Source organism: Seriola dumerili, unplaced genomic scaffold (genome assembly GCF_002260705.1).
Source record: "Seriola dumerili isolate Sdu_G_001 unplaced genomic scaffold, Sdu_1.0 BDQW01000081.1, whole genome shotgun sequence".
In the NCBI taxonomy this organism is placed as follows: domain Eukaryota; kingdom Metazoa; phylum Chordata; class Actinopteri; order Carangiformes; family Carangidae; genus Seriola; species Seriola dumerili.
The window spans coordinates 180745-202944 of NW_019174336.1; the positions used below are offsets into that span (position 1 = coordinate 180745).

Below are 22200 nucleotides of genomic sequence, written 5' to 3' on the forward strand. Positions count from 1 at the left end.
ATGATTTGTAAAAATGTTTTTTTCCTAATATGCAGATTTTTCTGGTATTTAAAACATTGATGTAAATAAAAGAATGAAAATGAAAATAAAATGAAAAAATGACAAGCCCTTTGTGTGCAAGTTGGGGACTAGTTCCATTTCTTTTGTGCTTACTCAGATAATTTCATAGTTCTGTTGTTAATCACTTTCTGTGTTCAGGAACAGGAGAAAGATTTCAGTATCCATTTCCAGTTTTAATTTATTTCAGCAAGAATACACAATTTTAGAAACATTACAACAAAGACAATTTTGACAAAAAAATCTTAACCACAAGCCAACTCCAGTGAGGTGGTATCACCAGAAAACAGCTCCTGTTTCTACCAGTTTATTCTCCTGCCACTGAAGCTTTATAACTCCACTGAGCTCCAGAGTTTCACATACAGGCAGGCAGAGCCCAATAACCCAGTAGTACAACCCAAATCATATCAAATATGCAGAATAGAGGACAAATTTCTAAAAATCACTATTTTTAATCTTCAAAATAGTTACCATTAACTGACAATGACTCACTCCAGTGACGATGTAGAATCCTTCATTTACCTACCTGTTAATTTGCAGATGTTAATCATCTGGACTGTAGTTGAAGCACAGGGGAGAGGCGAGAACTTATGTCTTGAGGAGTCCGAGCATTTATTTACTGACAGACAGCCTGAAGTTCACTGCTACATTCAAAGCTACACTGCTAACTTACTGCTAACTCTCTGCTCCAGTCACCAGACTCTCTCTCTCTGTCTGTCCGTCTCCCGCCCACTACGCACACAACTTATGTACTGATCTATTCCTGAAAGGAGCTGCTCCACTCCTGTAACAATCTCACAAACACAAACAAGATCTCACAGAGATGATAAACCAGTGTATTTGCTTGTTAACTTGCTGCTGCTGCCTCTTAACGCCAAGGAAGAAATAAATACTGTGGAAATCATTTTCTAGTACAACGCAAGTTTAGTTTCCAAACATCTGTGCATGTGTATAACACTGCAATATCATAAGTGATCTCAAGACAGTTGAAGCTGAGTCAAGGACAGCTTGCCAAGCACACGCTGGCTTATCGGTATCATTATAGTTGATGTCTATTTCTAGCTTTAACTGGTCAAACAATGTCTGCCCTACTCAGCCTGATGTCTCACCAGCAAGTCCAAACTTGCAAGAACTAAAGGACGAAGTTTGTTAAGTTAATTATCTGACACGGGGATGACAGCCTTCTTCCTATTTATGTGGTTATATCTCTCCATTATCTGCACTGTGATACAAGTTTTCAGTAAAGTAGAATTTAACCATACCCCACACTGCCTCACTGGTTCAATTATATTTACAAATGTTTTATTGAAGTGAGGTGAGATGTTTACATTTAAGGACTGAAGCAGCACTATTGTACAACTGCACACATTATATATTTATGTATATATACATGTAATACACACATTAAACTCAACTTCACCCTCAGCCAAACTCATGTGGCAGCAACAAACTTTCAATTTCAATTCTAACACCAAAGTTTGAAACAACTTATCTAAATAAAATTGTTCATGTCTTCTAGAATAACATACAATCATTCTCTAGTCTGAGGTGGCTCGCAGCAGGACCACACCTGTCTGAGACTTTGTTAGGTTTAAAACTACTTTTTCATTCAGGTTTGAACACTGACTGTCAGTGGGGAGTAGGGAACTCCAGGGTTTTCCAGACTGGACCTCAACCTCCTCTCTAGGTGGACAATGAGGCTCTACAACATGCTGATCTCTTCCATCCTGACCTTTACTTCCATCATAATTAACTACTGATGCTGTTGCTCTTCTTGGGACAACTCTAAGGTTTTCACCTAAAGGAATAATAGGCTACCTGTTTTAAACATGCTACAGAGAAATCAGTGCCACTGATGTATATTACCAAAGGACTACTGAGCTAAGACTTTCTCACCCGATTGATATCCAGAGAGAGAGAGAGGATACTTTGACCATACACTCAAAATTCAAAGAAAGTTTTAATTATGAGTCTGGCTTATATACTTAAACACACCTGTTGGTTGATGCATGTGACATGCTAAAGGGTTCAATGTGGACTGACTGAAAACATTTCACAAGACGACAAGAGCCCGAGTAGACACAAGAAAGATCTGGAGTACACAAGCAGAGTGTCTGATATGTGTGATCAGCAGTGTTACTGTAGCTGTTGCTTTTAAGTCGCCTTCAATCATGCCAATTCAGAGAACAATCCTCAAGGAGAACACAGCACAATAATCAATGCACCATGCACACACAAACACACACACACACACACACACACACACACACACACACACACACACACACACACACATCTGTGGGAGAGACAGACGAAGCTGAGAGAAATCTAATTTATCCCTCAGGTCAGAGGTGGTGACTGTCCACAGAGTCTTTAAATGCTTTTGTCTGTCAAGTCTCTAAAGCTTGACTGAACACACACACACATTTCACACACTCGATCACTATGATGTAATGGGGGAGTTTAAAAAGGGGAGAAAACATGAGGAGATGGAGGAAGTAAAAGAGCAGAAAGATGTGGAAACTGATGAGGAAAAACCAGAATGACAAAGATATGATGAAGAAAAAGGCAGGAAGAAAGATGAAACAGGGGAGGAAAAGGTGAAGAAAATAAAGAGATGGAGAACCAGGAAGAAAAGATAAGGAACAGAAGGAGAATAGGGAAGAGAAAGAGAAGAAAGACAATGAAAAGAATGAAGAACTACAATTACTGCCTCATGGATGTGTTCCTTCACCAACCAATGAAGTTACAGGAAATATGATCAGAAGTGTTTTGTCAGAACATTATGATGTCACAGGGAAGTTGACCTTTGACCTTTTGGATATAAAATGCCACCACATTCGAGTTGAATTGTCTCCTAATTAATGTATGAATTCTTGCCAAAAACGTGTTTTGTGAGGTCAGAATGACCTTGACCTTTGACCTTCTTCAACCCTGCAGCTGACGTAGCTGCTGGAGAGATGTTCGATGGGTGGGTAGACAGTGCTTCCTTTTCCTGTGATGCGAAAATTTTGAGATCAATAATACTTCTCTGCTGGTTTCCTGACTCTCCTTACTCTACTATTCTAAATCTATCTGATTCTTCAATTGATTGGTTAATTGTCACTATCTTCTAACTTCACTGGGTGTTAGATTCAGTCCATCTTAAACAGGATTTTAAACTGAATTCTCTCTTTTTCAGTGGTTGCTTGTTTGCTTAGCTTAGCCTAGCTTAGCCTGTCCCACTAGCCTTTCAGCTAACGCTACCTTGCTATTGTGACTATGGCTTGTGGTGGCTGTTTCGCAGACAAGGTGTCTACTGAAGAGATGTGTCCAGATAGTTGTAACCTCGGGCTTGACAGCAAGCCTGCTAGTGTTGGCCCTAGCGCAGCAGCAGAGTTTGTTTGAGGGTAATCTTAGGGTGCTGTTATCATACAGGAAGAAACAGGGTACCCCGGCACACTCCACCACTAGGTCCAGCTACAACAACAACATAGTTATTCATGTCGGTGCCAATGACATACGGATGAAGCAGTCAGAGGTCACAAAGGACGTTTGAGTTTGCCAGGGTATGCAGGGTAGGGATGAGGATAAGGTTTACAGTAGGCTTTTGTCTCTGAACCGATGGCTGGCCCGTCACTGTAGAGAGCAGGGATATAGTTTTGTAGATAACTGGCCTTCTTTCTGGGGCTGCCCTGACCTGCTGAAAGCAGACGGCCTTCATCCTGCGTGTTATCCCCTGTCTACCAGTTATGTCCTTGTCTTCCTTGTGCTTTGGTTTTGTGTTTAGTCCCCTGTGTTCATCGTGCTCTGCTTCCTGTTTCAGTTGGTTCAACAGTTTTGTAAGTTCTTTTGTTTAATAAACATTTTTGTACTCACCCCCATGTGGCTGCATTTGGGTCAAGCCCTACATTAGACCGTGACAATTAAGGCTTTGTCTACCAGAAGCCTCACTGACCAGCCAGTTGCTAATAACTCCAGCCTTAAGAGGACCCTCAAATTTGGCTTCCTGAGCATTAGACCACTGTCCAGTAAAGCATTATTAATAAATTACTTGATTCTTGAGCATAAGCTGCTTGCTCTTGGTGGGAATTGTTGGGTCTCTGTAAATAATATTATAAAGAGAAGGTCTAGACCTGCTCTATTTGGAAAGTGCCTTGAGATAACTTATGTTGAGAATTGGCGCTATACAAATAAAAATTGACTTGACTGGACCTTTGACCACCAAAATCTGATCAGTTTATCCTTGAGGCCAAGTGAACGTTTGTAAGAAATTATAGAACGTGGTTTGGTCCTAAATGTCTAAATGTCTTTTGACGTCCAAGTTTTAACTAATTCTTGACCCCCCCCACATAAATGGACTGTCCCAAATACTAATTCACAGTTTCGTTTAAGACACATGATAGGTACGTAGTCCAAATGTACACACCAGCAAGAGCCCACCTGACCACGACATAGGCATACATGCAGCTCAATGTAGCCCCTCCATCAAAATGAGGTAGGTATGCTGACACCAACCAACAGCATGGAAGCATTGATGGTTCAAACAACATTTGATGTTCAAAACTGGCATGATACAGCATTTTCTGTCATCTCAACACTTGCAAATTTGATGTAATAACACGGATGTCAAGATAGACATTTTGGACCAAACAGCATTTCATAAGAAATTCCCTCTAGGCGTTACTGAGATATCGTGTTCACGAGACTGGGATAGATGGACAACCTGGAAACATAATGTTGGCATAAAAAAACAAGAACGAGAAAGGAACAGAGAGGACAGAGGAGGAAGACAGAGAGGAGAAAAAGAAGAGAGAAGAGAAGAGAGAAGAAGAAATGATACAAGGAAAGAAGGCAGAAAGGGGAAGGAGAGGAAGGGAGGGGAGAGAAGGACAAGGAGGTGTAATGAGAAAAAGAGGAGTAGAAGTAAACAGAGGACTATAAACACCTCCTCTCGTCTCTGTGAGATGAGAATTCAGTGTGTGAGGGCGGATTCGTTTCTGCTCAGTGACCTGGCCAAAAAAAAGCGGCGCTGAGCAGTAAAGCGTCACTCTCTGCCGAAAATAGAAGGGTAGGCTAAATAATAGAGTCAGACACCACAGAAAAAGAGCTGGAGAACAATCTGAATAAGTGCTGAAAATTACACTGCAGTCTGCACGACGACAGATGATACCTGCCTATGAACACACACACACACACACACACACACACACACACACACACACACACACACACACAGCCTCCAAGTTTTTACCATCACCGTGTCCATTTTCTACAAGCTGCTCTGCATTTATATTGTTTCTGCTGCTTGAATGATCTCTAGGGGAGTTTGGTTTCAGCTCTGAGGTTTTTCTACCGTCAAGAAATCTGATTTTATTTCATTTTTATTTTTTGTATGCTAAAAAATTTAAAAAATCTAAATTATCCTAAAAATTGCAGCACATGCATAAATGGACCAAACACTGATGTTAAAAAATTTAAACATCAACAGAGGCTGAATATTTGGGCAGAAAAATAGCAGTTTTATACTTTTCAACATTGATTGTTTTTAAATATCACCTAAAACTGAGTGGTGAGCCATCAGGATGAACAAGACAAGCAGTGCTTGAACAGTAAAATGTTAAAAATAGACATCAACTGGAATGATACCAAAGTGGAAGGTATATACATTAGAACTCAGAATAGCATTCTGTCCCATAAAGGATCTGTTGCCTGTTTGTATCCATCATGTAATTTACCTCTTGTGGCAACAGCAGGGTATTGACTCCAGCTGTTGTATTTCTAATTTCTGTCATTTTTGTGGATGTGACTGCACTGTTCACAAAAGCTGGAACTTGTAAAGCGGAGAGGGGAGCAACATTTCTGGACATTTGCTTATTGAGGATAATCCCGGATCTTTGACGGGTGACTAGCCGCTAACTGCTACCTGCTGACATAGAGGTTGCTGCCAACCAGCATAGCTTTTACTGTTGAGTCTGTTAATGTCACGGCTCTGGCTGTGACTCCAGTTCTTTCTGCCTCAGCTCATTCCCCCAGCTATTCCATCCTGCTTATCTGCCTGGATGCCTGCCCCTGCCTTCACCAGCACGCCATCCCCCTATACCTTTGTCACAATAAATCCAACTTATTCTCTACAAATACCAACTGTGTCTGCTTCTGGGTCCAAAACAACAGTCTTAACAGTTAATCTGCCGACTGTTGTTGTTTGCTACTTCTCCAGCTATCTGCTAACAATATAAAACTTAGTTCACACTTCAAGAACTTAAATATACAGACATATTTTTATTTTTTGTAGCACTAGAGCAGTTTAAATACATTTAGGAGGACCTCTTGATATGTAGAACAGATGCAGACACACACTCTCTCTCTTTATCATTTTGCTTATATTCTCCATGCCACCACCCTCTATCTTTTTTAACCTCTATTTATGCAGGAAGACTGCTGAGCTTGTTCACTCGCTTTAGCTTCACCCCTCTCTCTCTCTCTCTCTCTACTCAATTTCAGGGCTCATTTCAGGCAGCTGCTGTTAAAAATGCCTATACTACACACACACACACACACACACACACACACACACACACACACACACACACACACACACACACACACACACACTTCCTCTCTGCCCTCTAGTTTTAAATTCCTCTAAAATGGATATTTATTCTAGTAAATCTCCACTGTTGTGAGTGAGTAAAATCTCTAACATCTTAAGTGTGTGTGTGCAGTGCATGACCTGACTGACCTGAAGGTTGAAATTTACTTTAATGACTGAAAGTTGAATAAAGGCACGTAGACACAGAAAGAAGCAGACACTACAGCTCAAAAACACTACACTTCAATATGGGAGAAATTCCTTTTATCGTTTATTTCTGACATGAATTAAATGTTTTATTTTTCTCACTGTTTCAAATTTCATGTGTGGAGCTAAACCAACAATGAACATGTCCTACTAATATGTATTTTGTTTATTTAGATCCTGATATATCTCAGTCCTTTCAGCCATAGAGCTCAATTGTTGTACTATTGAAACCAAATTGAAACAGACTGTCCTGCTGACACAAATGTGGATTAATCCACTAGTGAAAGTTGATTAAACACTTTAATCCCCCTTCATCCAATAGCCAGTTGTTTTAGGGAATTAAACTTTTTTTTAAACTAAAACTATATATTTTATGTGTAAATAATAAAAAAACACGTACATATTTATAACATAATAAACTTATAAGCTAAGCTAAACATATACATTGATCCAAATTCTTTACAAAGGGCATTTGGTCTCATTTTTACATTTCTATAGAGATGACACACAGCAGCTCAAGACTTGAAGTTGTTGGAGGTGGATTTTGTGTCTTTTTTGATGGAGCTAGGATAAGAGTCCCCCTGCTTCCAGTCTTGTGCTACGCTGGGCTAAACACACCCTGGACCTATCTCTGTTGGGGACACACTCATATCTATCTTCTGTGAGTCAAGGGATGATTGAAAACATGTTTTACATAAATGTTGGCCTGTTCCTTTACTCTTCCACAGGCACAGTGGGGCATGGAGTGTGAGTGTGTGTGTGTGTGTGTATGTGTGTGTATGTGTGTGTATGTGTGTAATTAATAATTTTCTGTGAAAGCTCTGTGTGTGTCTGTAGTTTTATAGCTGCTCATGACAGTGTGTCTGTGTTTGCAGTAATTTACTGTGAAAGCTGAGTGTGTCAGTGTATACATTAATTTACCCTGAAAGCTGTGTGTGCTGTGTGGCTTTGCGTGTGTGTATGTGTATATGCGTGTAATTTCCAGTAAAAGCTCAGTGTTACAGTGCAGTAATTCCAGGTGTTTTTCTGACGTGCAACATGCGGTTCTTTGTGTTATTACTGTGAGAGCAGGACACGTAGGTCACACACCAAAGACACCCAAACACACTGAGGTGACCTTAAACAGCTGACCTAATAGTCTGTAGTCCTGAGTAAAAACACAACGTGACACACCTTACGTCCAGTGTGCACAGACACCTATTAGAAATTGTAATAATTTAATATATTGACATACATGTCTGGCCCATACAAATCTGTATGTTTATGTATGTATGCTTATATACATATGTTACATAAATCTATATCCACCCCAAAGCCTGTTAATATATGTTGATATTATAGACAGAAGGGTCCAAGAGTGTGGAACTGTTCTCTTTCCCAGAATGAGAAGACAGATATTTTTAAAATGAATGAGAAATTAATAAGAGAATTTCTTTATATGCATATTCCTTTATCAAACTTGCATATATAAATGAAATATATATTTTTTTAACATATATGGTCGCACCATCTTACACCATGTAAAGATTCATCATAAAGATTGGTTTAATATACAGTATATGTACATATACAAATGTTACTATGTTATAAACCTATATATTAATATAAACAGATGATGTCTATATGTGATAATAAAATAGGTGATATATATGGCAGCATCACTCTTGATATAGGGATGTACAATATATGTTATACATTACGTTTCTGGGAAGACAGGAGCTGCCCTGAAAACATGATTTGTGACATTTTGGAGGTTCTCTAAAATAATAATGTTGACAAAATTGTTCCCATCTGTATGTGATGTGTAATTTTTTACTGTTGTTGATGAGATCTTGTAGGGAGTCTGGTGTACTCTGTTTCTGACTTGCTCATAAATGCGATTGGATTGTGCGTTTATCACATGTGCTGCCTCAGGCCTACATACGTGACGCTATACACACAGTTTCCTTGCAACAGGAGTCACAGTCAGACGTGTGATCTTCACCTTTGTAAAACAGAAACTAAAACAGTTAACAAATGAAATGCAGGACTCAGGAATACAAAGGTGTTCTTATTCCTCACAGGAGAGTGGATTAGTAAAGTGGTCTCTCTCTCTTTCTCTTTCTCTCTCTATCAGCAATAAAGTGTTGCACTGTTATTACTGAAACAAACAGCATCTCTCTTTCTCTCCTTGCCTCCACAGCAGCAGTGGCTACTTTTAATCTGCTTTCTTATTCTTATAATCAAATTCTTATCAACATGATAGAACAGAATAAAGATAAATAAAAGCTTTAAGTGCTTATAACTGACAACCATGAAAAAGTAAAAAATGTGAGGTGGTCTAGTTCTCACACTGCTAATGTCCAAAACAGCAGACTGAAGCCACAGTGAGAAAGTGGGAGGCAGTGAAGCATTGATTAACATCAACATGCAGAAGGACAGAAAAGTATGTTTGGGAATTATACTGTATGTATCTTAGAAGTAGCAATGATCCTCCTTCAGAGATGAAAGACCATTACCCAAGTCCATAAGGGTTTGGTAGTGATCTAGCCCTGATCTAGAGTCATCACAGTATGCATCACAGGAACCAGGGGATGCAGAGATTTCAGAGATTTCTGTGGCTCATGGAATTCATTACAGGCAGAGAGCTGACACAGACTCTCTGGATGGGAGGCAATCTTCTGAGATAAGGAGGGAGAAATAATGTCAGGCAGATGTGAAGTAACAAAAAACAAGTTTCACCAAGACGAGTCACTTTCCACTGAACCCTGTCTCCTGAAAAACAGGTTTCATGCTATTAATTTGTTGCAGCAAATATGTGTAATAACTCCTGAGTTACTTTTTTATGTCAACATAATCACACATTTTCTACAAGCATGTCTGCAAATGAAAAACACTCACTGACAATATTTCATTGCTTTTCCTACAGAATCCACTTGTGATAACTAAAGTATGATGACTGTTTAATGGAGCTGTTCACTGAAAGCTCTTGATTAAGGTTCAGGAAACAAGGTGATTACATGTTGAGAAAAAAGCAACACTGACTTGCAGCACTAGACAAGTCGTGTTTATTTTTCCAATATTTAACCATCAGCACCGAACCTTCCTGAATCTGGACCAAGTGTTAGCAGCAGAACCCTCGTCATGCCAGGCAGCAAGTACTGTGTTTCTGTTGTCTCAGTTCAATTCAGTCCTGTTTTATTTGTATAGTGCCAGTCACAACATACACTATCTCAAGGCACTTTTACAGAGTAAGTCAAAACCTGATAATATCACGGAGAGAAATATTTTCCACAATGAGCAGCACATGGCGACAGTGGAGAAGAAATGAGTCCCTATAAAATTATCAATGTAACTTTTGTGTGAAAGGTGTCAACTACATTATAGCAACATTACTCAATGAAACAGTAGTCTCTGTTATAGAGGGCTGCAGGCATGACATATTTTTGTTGGCCAACCGGGATGCTACCATCCCCCTGGTTCCCTCCAATAAAAGCCAATGGGATTTTAACATTGTCTCTTGGATTATTAGAGAAATTAAACAACAGTTAATGATCCTGACAGGTTTAGTTCAGCAGGATCATCTTCACTAATGAACTCCACTTCATGATGTTTGAAGCCTCAATACAATCAGCAGAAGTAAAAAGCTAATGTTTTATTGGCTATAAACCAATGACCATGGTCACATGACTTCATCGTCACCACCACTAAACTTCAACTTGTAATTTGATTTAGCTCTGACCTCTTCTACAAAAGCCTTTCCTCTTACACAGTTAGTAACACTTTCTATAAACACAACAAGACTGTAAAGGTGGACTGGTGAGTAGATTGGTATTAATGTTCAACGTGATGATGTTCAACCAGCCTTTTTTAACAAATGTAAAAGCTTAAAGAAATCAGGACTGGGGTATTTACTGAGGTATTTTATTGTTTGGACTCAGTACATTCAAGGTGATGGAGACCACATGCTCTTTGTTCCACAGACAAAGGAACTCACTTCCCCACAGTTCCTTACTGTTCACACCTGGGGATGACCATCCCCGAGGGACCTCACTGACCAGTAAGTGTTGGTCAGTGTGTGACATATGGCCCCCCACGGTGTCACACAACAGAACCAGATCTCCGTCTTTGTTCTTCCTCTTCTCTCCATGGCTTGTTCAGGAGCAGCAGCTCCTCTCCCCTCTTGTATTTTCGAGGAGTAACAAGGCTCCAGCCCAGGTCAGCCCTGCTACCTGAGACAACAGCTCTTTTGCCAGCCCTGCCCACAGGAGACTGCAACACTCACTCAACACTCAACTAACTCTGTAAGAAGAAGAAAGAGGAAACTAGCTAACCTCCTCTTCAACAAAGAGACCATACAGTCAGACAGGACTTCACTCCACCAGGAAGCCACCCAACTCAGTGGACTTTACAACAACACTGGAAAGGACCTTTTTCTTTTGTTCCAAGGACTGGGTAACGTTAACTGACTGGGTCTAACCTCACTTAGCATAGCACAGCTAAGCAGCATAAGTCTTAACATTTGTACATGTACATGTTGGTTGACACACACATACCTTCCTTGAGTGACTTAAGAGTTAAGAGTTCTTAAGTGACTACACACACGCACGCACACACACACACCACACCTGTATATACTTTAGATTATTCATTGTGTTTTTATTCTGTCCCATTGTAAAAACAATGTCATTAAGTATAACTACTGGTGTGTTTAAGGTTGCACAAGGGTGAATATTGCCAAGAAGAACTCTAATCATTCAACCTTTACTTACTGTTGATATGGTAATTTGGTTATAGTTATTAAGTTAGTTATTGATCAGAGTTCCAGATTAGTAGTAATAATTTGAGACTGAAAAATATTGTCTATTTGCCTAGTTTTTTTAGGCTGGTGCCACAGGGACTTTAATTCATTTTAAAGTTATTATTTAATATTAATATTTTACATATTAATATTTTCTTAATTTATGATAGCCAATAAATTGATACACAACCGAACATCCAACATGTGGTGTTCTGCTCGTGAGGCAGAGCTCAGACCCAACATTATGTTGTGGAATAAACCATGAAAATGCCTTGATCTTGTGTTAACACGGACCTTATTTCAGTCATTTCACCAAAAACACATTCAACAAACCAGAGATTTCCGTATCAGGGAACAGGAAGTGATAAAATGCTACTACTGTCTGGGTTGGGGGTTCCTGCAGAACTCTTTGGCTGCATTGCACCAACAAGGTTTAATTCAATCTAAGATTAGCTCTAATCAGAGTTTAGTAAAACTAGGTTTAAAATGAATTAATCCAGGTTTAAAATTAAGCCAAGCTCTGTTGCACCATTTCAAATTATACTTGGTTAAGTAAAGCCAAGTTTGCTTATTTAAACTGAATTTAATCAATAGGGACAAGTGTGCATATCAAAATAAAATTAAATAAATAATTATGTAAAATTGTAAATGTAAATGTAAAATATATAACTAATCTGCATGCTGTCAGGACCTAGTAAGTATAAAAGAGTGGTGGAGGGGGCCATTAACTGTTTACGGTTGCTTTTCTGAAACAAAACGTCACATTTATGCTAGCAAGCTAAAAAATTGCTAGCTTAAATGTAATTGTGATGGCTCAGTAGAGTAGCTCAAAATTTTCCTCCTTTGAGAAAAATTTGTTGGCTGAATTAATGGAACAATAAGGCCAAATCATAAGATATAAAAAATGGACAATGGCACAGTGAAAAAGAGAGAGACTGCTTGGCAGCAAATGGCTGGCTGTTTTAACAGATCGACAGGGGTGAAAGAAAAAAGAGAAGTTGCTCAGCTTAAAGCTTGTTGGAAAAACATGAAGACAAAAGCCAAAAAAGATGCGGCGAGTGTGAAGCGGGACATGTTCATCACAGGAGGAGGGCCTCCACCACAGAAAGATGATCTGCTGGCGGAGAAAGTTAACAGCCTCATCCCTCAGCAGATGGACCCACTACAAAATCCTTACAATGACAACGTTGTATTGGACTAGCTCACTTCAGACTGACCCGGAGAAGACGGTAAATAATGCTGATCGTGGTTAATTGACCCCAATCAATAATCTATAATTATTAGGCCTGTCTCTCTTGTGGTCCATCTTCCCTCATATTATGTTATATCAATTTTCTTTTTTTTTTGCAGTTAAAACACAGCCACTTTGAAAGTTAAATCTCCTCAAGTGGCAGTTTAAAGTTAACCCTAGCTCACAGTTTAAATTGTAGTTTAAAGTTGTGGTGAACCTTGTTGGTGCAATCCAGCCTATATGTGATCTGCCGGTGGATGGACACTAACCGAAACGCAACTTGAACGCACAGTATGTAATTTCAGCCACTCGGCGTCTCTCAATCAGAACAATAAGTGAAGTAGTGTGGGATCATGGGAGTTGATGAGTTGATGAGTTGAGAGTTTTTGCAGCTACTGGAATTATCCACTGCCTCATCTCCTATATAAACAAATGTAATAATTGATTAAAACCTGCAAAAACACTGATTAAAGCAGCTTCACATTAAGAATCGTCTTGGACCTGCTGTGAGCCTAGGTGCCGCTAACATGTGCTTGGGTGGTTTTTCTGATAACTTATGAAAAATTTGTATTTCTTGGACTCTGTTCGGCAGACACAGGACGTGTCAGAGGAGCTGGGAGCCAAGCTGCCGCTAACGCTTGCTCGCCTCATCTCTCTAATAACTTTAATCCTTCATCCACTTAAAATATATATAGTGAAAAACAAGCAAGAACTAAGAAGTGTATTTATAAAAATGTGTATTAAAAAACCACAACGTTGAAATATGCGCAAAGGGGATATGAAGGCAGTGACAGGCGACCGAATCAAACAGACTGTTATACTGTCACAGATTTCTTGAGGTTTCGAAATTGCTGCAAACATTTAGGATGATGTAAAAACACAACTTCAATGAAATATAACACAGGTTTAGTGTTTTTAAGATATTTTAGACTAAGACTAGACTACACTAAGACTAATGTTGGGTTCAACAGTAACATGTTTCCCTTTCTAAATGGTCATGTGTCAAATTAGGTGATAAGCAACTCTCAGGGCCTTCCCAATAGAGGAGCTAAAGAACGCCATGGTTGATCCTCAGTACTGGTACAGAGGGTAATTGTTTGTAACCACCTGAGGGAGTAAAATGTAACAGGTGCTAGTTCAGATATTTTCTTTTCTTTGAACTGAAGAGTGAATGAGGACAAACTCTTTTGCATGTTTCTGCTGCCTGTGTAATGACTGTGTGAAACCAGACTGATCCAGCTTTATCTCATTTCCTCTCATGTTTTAGCCTCCGACTCTCTCTATCTCAGCTTCCCAGCAGAAGTGAAGCCTTTACGTCTTATCACACTCTACATTTTAAATACCTCATGTTTTGAATAATTTTCCTACAGAATCATGGACTGACAGCACCAGATAAAAACCAAACATAGCAGGATGTTGGAGTTCTTAGTTGATTTGATGAAACTTTTCCTGAAATGTTGAATATGTTTGGTGACATTATTTGTGAAACTATATGTGAACATGAAACTAAACTTAAATATTAAATTGTATTTTTTTAAAACAGTATTAACATATAGTGAATGCATTCAGTGTAGGATGCATAAAAAAGCACCTACAGAGACTCTCATGTCATTTAGATCTGCTATTTGGGAGTGTTGGTGTTTCCTGGTTGGTTCTAGCAACAGGACAAAGAATGATTGACTTGGCAAAAACTGTGGGCAGACACAGTTTAATTGAAAGTGGATCTGAGGACAATTAGCTACATCTATTTCAGTGCCTGTGCCCTGCTACAAATAAATTGAAATGAATTACCCACTGCTCTGAAGAAGCACAAGCTGCAGTGGTTCAGGAATTTTCAATTGAGCTGCAGCCATCAAGGAATCATCCATCGCCCTGCATTAACAAACCTCAGCTGCAGGTGTCCCATAATTATCCATAGCCCTGTATAGATGTGCAAGGGTCATCTGCAGTCAACCAGAAATTATTCATATCCACAGAAGCACCAAAAACCAAACTGTGACCCCAAAAATGAAGCTACATAATGAAACATGGATTTTGTGAACAGTTACACTCCATGTTCACAACCAGCTCATCACAGCAACTAACACAACTCACAGAAGTGGACCACAGCGTTCTGTTAGACCGGCTGAGGAATATCTGGTACAGCTTTAAAATGGTTTGCTTCATAGCTCTTAAATAACAACATGCGATCTCTTGCTCCTGTCAAGTATGGTGTCCCTCAAAGGTCAGATTTGGGACCAATTTTAATTTCTTTATATGCTCAACCTGGGAAATATTCTCCATAGACATGATGTTTCCTGTCATTGTTCCACACATATGTAACTGTCTGTTAGAGCCACCGATTCTCAGTTCACTACATAACCGCCTATGTTTTGTCAAAAAGAGTTTGTTGTAATTGGTTCCCAGCTCATAGCAAAATAATCTGCTGGCTCCCTGTTGGAACACATCAAGGCCAGGTCTCGCCTGAGGACTGCAGTTGAAAATTGGCCAGCTTGCTAATGCTAGCACATTAACAGTAATGCTGATTAATGTGTATTGTCTCTAAATAAATTAAAAAAGCCTGTTGCAAAGACTCTTGGTGTTTGGTTTGGTAGTAACTGAAGCTTTGAGCAGCGCTTTAACAAATTTTTACAACTTGTGCTTGTTTTTATATGTCAGATGTATTTCCAAAATACGATGGGTTTTATCTTTCAAAGACACAGATACCATTTTACACACCTTAACTACTGTGACAGCCTCTTCACCTGCTCCGCACTGAGCTGAACTCAGTCACCAGGCTTTTAACAAGATCCACATCACACCTGTTTTAGCCTCCTTGCACTGGCTCACAGTGTATTATAGAATTTATTTTAGGATCTTACTGTTGACTTTTCAGGCTCTTCATGGCCTCTCTCCGTGTTACAGTATATATCTGACCTCTTAGTCACATTCAAACTGCTAGATCCTCAGGCAGAGGTCTTTGTTCTTTTTCCAAGGTACAGCTGAAAACTAGAGGTGACAGAGCATTCTCAGTCAAAGGCCTGAAGCCTGAGGAAACCGGGTCAACACAATCAGTGACCGCTTTTAAATCCTTCTTAAAACAAACTTTTACTAGAGAACTTTTGCTGGTGACACTTTGTTTTATTTGCTTATTCCTCTCGGAGATGGAAGTTGTTTTAATGATCTGCTTGTTTTGAAGTTGTCACCTTGTGTGAAGCACTTTGTAATGTGAGTTATAAATAAAGATTATTATTATTTCACAAGCTAACTATAAACTTTTTATTGAAAGCACAGTACGAGTTTATCTATCATTACAAAGTTAATTCACACAGTGAAATGAATTTTAAAATAATCTTGAATTAAAAAGGCTCTCTGTGAACAGCAGGACGGCACACACATACACACACACATATACACACTTACACACACACACACACACACACACACATACACACATACACACACACACACACACACACCACTTTCTTCCTCCTCCTGCTGAGTGATCATGAAGGGGCTGATGGGAAGGTGTTTCATCACAAAGGGGATCAATGTTGGAAGTGACAACACACACACATATAAACACACACCAACACACACACAGCATGGTGACACAGTTAGGTGTAGGCAGTGAGGTACAAACCTCCAACCTCTTACCAATCAATAGGCACGCACACACACACAAACACGCACACACACATAGGCTATATAGATGACCTTCCACTTTCTCCAGTCGATAAAGGCCAACATCGCAGAAACATCAGCACTATGGGAGGAGAGAAGATAAATATTTTCCTCTCTTCTTACATCGCTCCTTCTCTTCTTTGTGGATTTTAATGCAGGGCACGAGAGACAGGGTTTTAATGGCAGAGAGAGGAAGGCTGATCTGATGAGATATGGGGAGAGTGGCATTGGAAAAAACTGTAGCAGACAGCCAAAACAAATTGTCAAGAATATATAAACGAAGTTAGTTCTCAATAATGAAGGTTTTTTTATTTACCTCGGCTGCAAACAGAACCAGATTGTTGGCACTAATTACTCTGTTTCATAAGAACATCTGATCCTGTTTCTGATCTGATCCTGTTTTCATTTGCTGTTGAAGCAAATGGGAATCTATCTTTGAACAATTACAGTCTATTCTTTTTAATGATTCAAAGATCTAAAAATTTCCTTTAAGAAAGATTATATAACTGACAGAACTGAGAACCTGGAGGAGCCTCATCAGCAATCACCCTGTTGATTCTCTGTGATACAAGAGTAAAGTGATGTTACTATAATTAACTGCTCAGTGTATTTATTTACTGATGGCTCATCAGACAGACTCAAGAGAATTGTATTAGCAGTCTTTAAAGTGAGCAGAGGAAACACTAAATACGCTGATCACAAACAAAACTAAAGTTACTGCTAATAGGTAAGAAACACAACAGTGTTAGCTACTAATGCTACTAATCTGAAGGGAAATGCCAAATAGTCACACTGACCCAACAACTGAGGTTAATAACATTCAGTTTGCAACAAAAATTCAGCTTCAGCTCAATAAGAAGAAGACTGAAGAAACCAACTAACGCAGTCACTTTTATGACTGAGTAACACTGAACCTGCAGGTCCTGCGAGAATGTCACTTTTGTACAGCGAAGAAACTACTGGACTTTCTTTTGTTTCTGTACTGGAAGACACACAAGTGACGTTGATGACATGTTTGAAAAATCTGGATCTGAAGACTTCAAATTAAAATCTTTACATATCACACACTATGTGATTTATCAACACCAACTGACCCAGACTAAAATACACCAGGTCTCCCAGATCATATTTTTAATCATCCTGATGTGTGTGTCTCCTGCTTGTGTGAACTGTTTGTGTGACATTTCTGACTTTTCAAATATTAGTATTTTCAGTCATCCAGTAAAAAGCATCAAATTCCAATCACAGTTTTGTGATAAATTTATTCATATTATTTTGTTTTGGATCTTTTTTATTCTACATATAAATATATATTCTTAGTATGAATCTCAAAGACTCCTACGACTTTCTGTCTGTCTCTCTCCTTCCCTCCATTTCAAGCAGGTGTTATTGAGCTGAATTTCATTAAATCTGTCCTTCCAGGTGCTTTGAAGCCATTTCTGGCCGTCACTAGGTCAACGCCCGCCGCTTGCTGTGGGTTGAAATGACACTCGAGCAGAAAGATCGCTGCAGAGGCCTGATTTGTTCTGTTGTTCTCAAATCGAATGAGGGAGTGAGAGCAGCATCTGTCTGTCACTTTAAAAACACTGTTTGTCAGCAAGAAGAGGGTCACGAAGAGGAGGATGAAAATGAGGAGGAGGTAAAGGAAAGAAGGAGAGGAAGAAGGTGACCAGGAAGAGGAGGAAGAAGAAAAGCAGGAGACAGAAAGAGAGAGGAGGAGGTGAAAAGAGGAAGAGGAGTAAAACAAGGTGAAGAGGAGGAGAGGAAGAGAAAATAAGAGACAGAAAGATGAGGAGCAAATGAAGGAAGGGTTAGGGATTTTTTTGAGGTTATTTAGATTAATATTGTTGAAACATAACCTAAAGTTAATTTTTTTCCTTTTCAATTACATGATAATGTCAGTGATGAAGCCTCGGTAAGTTTAATGTAGAGTAAAACATTAGTGCTTTGGAATCAGACTAAAGTCAGACTCTAATTCTCAATTTCTGTTAGTCAAGCGTAAAACACACATTCAGATTAGATAGAAATAAACAAAAATTAAAATAATTAACATTTATACGTAGCACTTAGAGCTGCTCTAATCAATGTTTCCCTTCAGCTTTCACAGTTCTCATCAGAATCATCTCCACCCAAGGAGGCTGGTAAAATGCCTCTGTCAGCTTCCTGCTCAGCAGACCTGCGCAGTCAGAGAGCAGCTGCTCAACATAGTGCAGCCTGATATTTTCTCAGGTTATGACAGAAACTAAAACAACTACATGTTACATTCACCAAGTGGCAATAAACATGATTCTAACTGAAAGCTAATGTTGTGTGTATCTCTGGTGGATGTGCAGCGTTAACAAGTAACAGGTTCAACACATCAATGTTATACAGTGATACTATGTCAGTGCTGTGTGAACAGCTTGTGGCAAAAACATCAGTGCATGTTCAAACACTGACATCATGTAATCTATGCAAAATAAGAAAATGAAATAGTAACACTTTATTGAACCTCTCTGCCACAACCTCAGCCCCACCCCCTCTTTAGCAAGTATAAATCTAAATGGACTGCACTTTTCTAGTTTTATTGATCGAAGCCACATTCATCCATTCACACACACATTCATACACATATACACATATAATACTAGACATATAATATCTATCTATCTATCTATCTATCTATCTATCTATCTATCTATCTATCTATCTATCCAAAAGAAGTCACTTTTCCATTCCAAGCACTGAACCTGAACACAGCATCAAAGCAGACCTATATAATAATGTGGGCTTACAGCAAAGGAGGACAAAGGCATCAGTTCTTTAGGTCTGACACACATCTGTCAGACTGTGCTGACCAAAAAAAATTAAAAATGAATACATTGAATACATTTGTTATTTTCTCCGTGTTTTTGACAAACTGCATAGCACATAACACACACACACACACACACAAACACACACACACACACACACACACACACACACACACACACACACACACACTTCCCTTTGCTTTGAGGCAAACACTTAATATGTATCTCTACCTGTCACACACACACACTCACACACACTCATTTGGTCCTCTCAGGATAGAGGAGGGAAGAGGAGAGGAGGCTACTGTCACCATGGCAACAGACAGAGACCCCCGCATCACCCACCCCACATTCTCCTCCTACACACACTCCTCTTGTAGAGTGGGGGTAAGGTCTGTGTGTGTGTGGAGTGAGAGTGGAGGTGATGGAGTAAAAGCATTTTTCTGTGTGTGAAAGATAAAGTATGTGTGTGCGTGTGTGTGTGTGTGTGTGTGTGTGTGGGTGGGTCGGTGTGAGTGTGTGTGTGTGTGTGTGTGTGTGTGTGTGTGGGTTGGTGTTTAGGTGGGTGTGAGTGTGTGTGTGTGTAGGTGGGTGTTTAGGTGGGTGCGTGTGATGGGTTTGCTAAGGTCAGACGCTCACTGTGGAATACAAATCTGTCATGGCTGACACACTTCCTCCTCTCTCTCTCCATCTCTCTCTCTCACTCGCCTTGCCCTTCGCTTGACCCTCCCGTCTTAGTATCTTTTCTCTCTCTCTCTCTCTCTCTCCATCCATCCATCCATATCCCTCCTCTATGTTTTCTCTTCCAGCTTCCACAGAGCTGTGTTGGGCGATTAAATTTTATCTCTTATGCTCTCTCCTTCCTCCTCACCTCTTTTTCTCTTTCTCTCTCTTGGTCTCGCTCTCTCTCTCTTTCTCCGTCCATTCTGATCACACCACTATCCCTTCTTTTCCAGCAGCCTAACAATGATCTGGGATGACGATCTCTCTCTTTCTTTCTGTCTGAAAATGTCATATAATTTCCAAGATAAGAGGAAAATAAAGGAAACGGCAGAAGAGAGCCAGAAAAGAAGAGAAGAAAGAAAAGATATTGAAAGGAAAATTCTAAATGTAACAGGAGAAGAACAGAAATTTTGAGAAAAGGAGTCACATAATTTTTTTCTTCATCCACTTTACTGTTTTCCATTTATTTACTTTTTATTTTGGTTTTGTATATTGCCATTGTTCTGTTGTAATTACACATGAAATCTTATTCATAAAAACTGAAGATGAAGATGGAGATAATGAAAAGAAAAAGGAGAAAAAGACAGAGGAGCTCATGAAGAAGAAAGGGAGATACTCCTGGAAGTTACACTGATATAATGCAACAGGAAGTAATGTTCTGCCACCCGGATACAGTTTTTGTCCACATAACAAGGAAACATTTTTATTCATGTAATCTTTTGTAACTAAATGTATCTGTGAAATGTTCACTGACAACACATTTAATTTGTTTTCTTCCCATATCCTCAGCTCCTAGTGAAGCTTGGTAAAGGGGAGTCAAAACTCAGCCAAATCTGAACACACAAATGATACACAAATTTTATATTCAGTGTAACTTACACTTCTGACACTATCAGCATCTCTAATGACCACAGCAAATACACACACAGGAATCTGCTGAGAAATCATGGGAAATAATGCACCTTATAACTTGCCTGAGAATCATCAAATTTCTTTAGTATCAAATGAATAAGATGAAGAGAAAAGATCAAATTGAAAGTACAGTGAATAACAACACAAAAAAACATGATATAGTGACACACAACAGAATATACAAACCAGACACATGAAGGACTGTCCATCATTTGAAATGTTCCCATTAAGCTTCAATGCTGATACAACATATTAATAAATATAAACTTTTTCTAAAAACAAACAAAAGCCATTGATAAATGTTAAATGTTGTTGTCTAGATCAGCGGTTTTCAAAGAGTGAGGCGTGGGGGGGGGGCAAAACTTCAGGGGGGGCACAGTGTGAGAAAAAATAAATTCCAAAAAATAACTGCAAACATCTGGGCCCGTATTCAAAAAGGATTTTAAGGGGTGTAAGAAAATATCAATACACTAAAATATCGCAACATTTCATGATGTGATACTATGTGATCGATTCTTTGGAGCGCTTTATCGATATTTTATCAATAGTTTACATGGTGATAGTGGTTTTGTGACAGTGGTTTTGTGTTGTATTTAAGCCTCCAACCACTAGTTGGCAGCAGGCATTCAGCCATTTGATTCTCCCCCTCCTTCCACTCCTCTCACTACACCAAGAGATTTCGCGAGCATACAGGCCTCGGGCGAAGACAGAGCAGATTAAAATATTGCGTTCTGTATGTTCACATTTATGCAGGTTGAACAGGTGTATTGATAAAGTTTTAGCTTTTTACTTGCAAAGGTTTTATTGCACTTACAGTAAAACTACGAGTGTAGTTCACATCAGAGATGGAACACATGTAAAAATCACTGCACCATCACAAGACGAGGAGGTATTTTTAAACAGGAAAATGTTGTTATTGTAAAGTTATCTTCTCCTTTGTCGATACAGAAGCATTTTGGAGAATATATTACTTTTGCAAACAGCACCTAATCCAAAATCTAGGGTTAGGGTTAGATCAAGGTTCAGGTCTGGGTTAGGTGAAGGATTGAAGTTAGGTATTTATAAAGTGTCGGGCAAGGGGATAGAGAATACATTATGTTAATGATGGGTCCCCACGAAGATAGCTGCGTGTGTGTGTCAGTCAGACTTGGTCCAGTCTCTGTACTTTGTTGTGTAGTGATATCTGAAAGGTTTTCCCACACACACACACACACACACACACACACACACACACACACACACACACACACACACACACACA

General features: G+C 39.2%; 1 protein-coding gene across 1 annotated transcript in view; it reads right to left on the reverse strand.

Annotated features, from left to right (window-relative positions):
• dcc (DCC netrin 1 receptor) overlaps positions 1 to 22200 on the reverse strand; it is a 233113-nt gene that overhangs the window by 144188 nt on the left and 66725 nt on the right. The window lies entirely within an intron of this gene.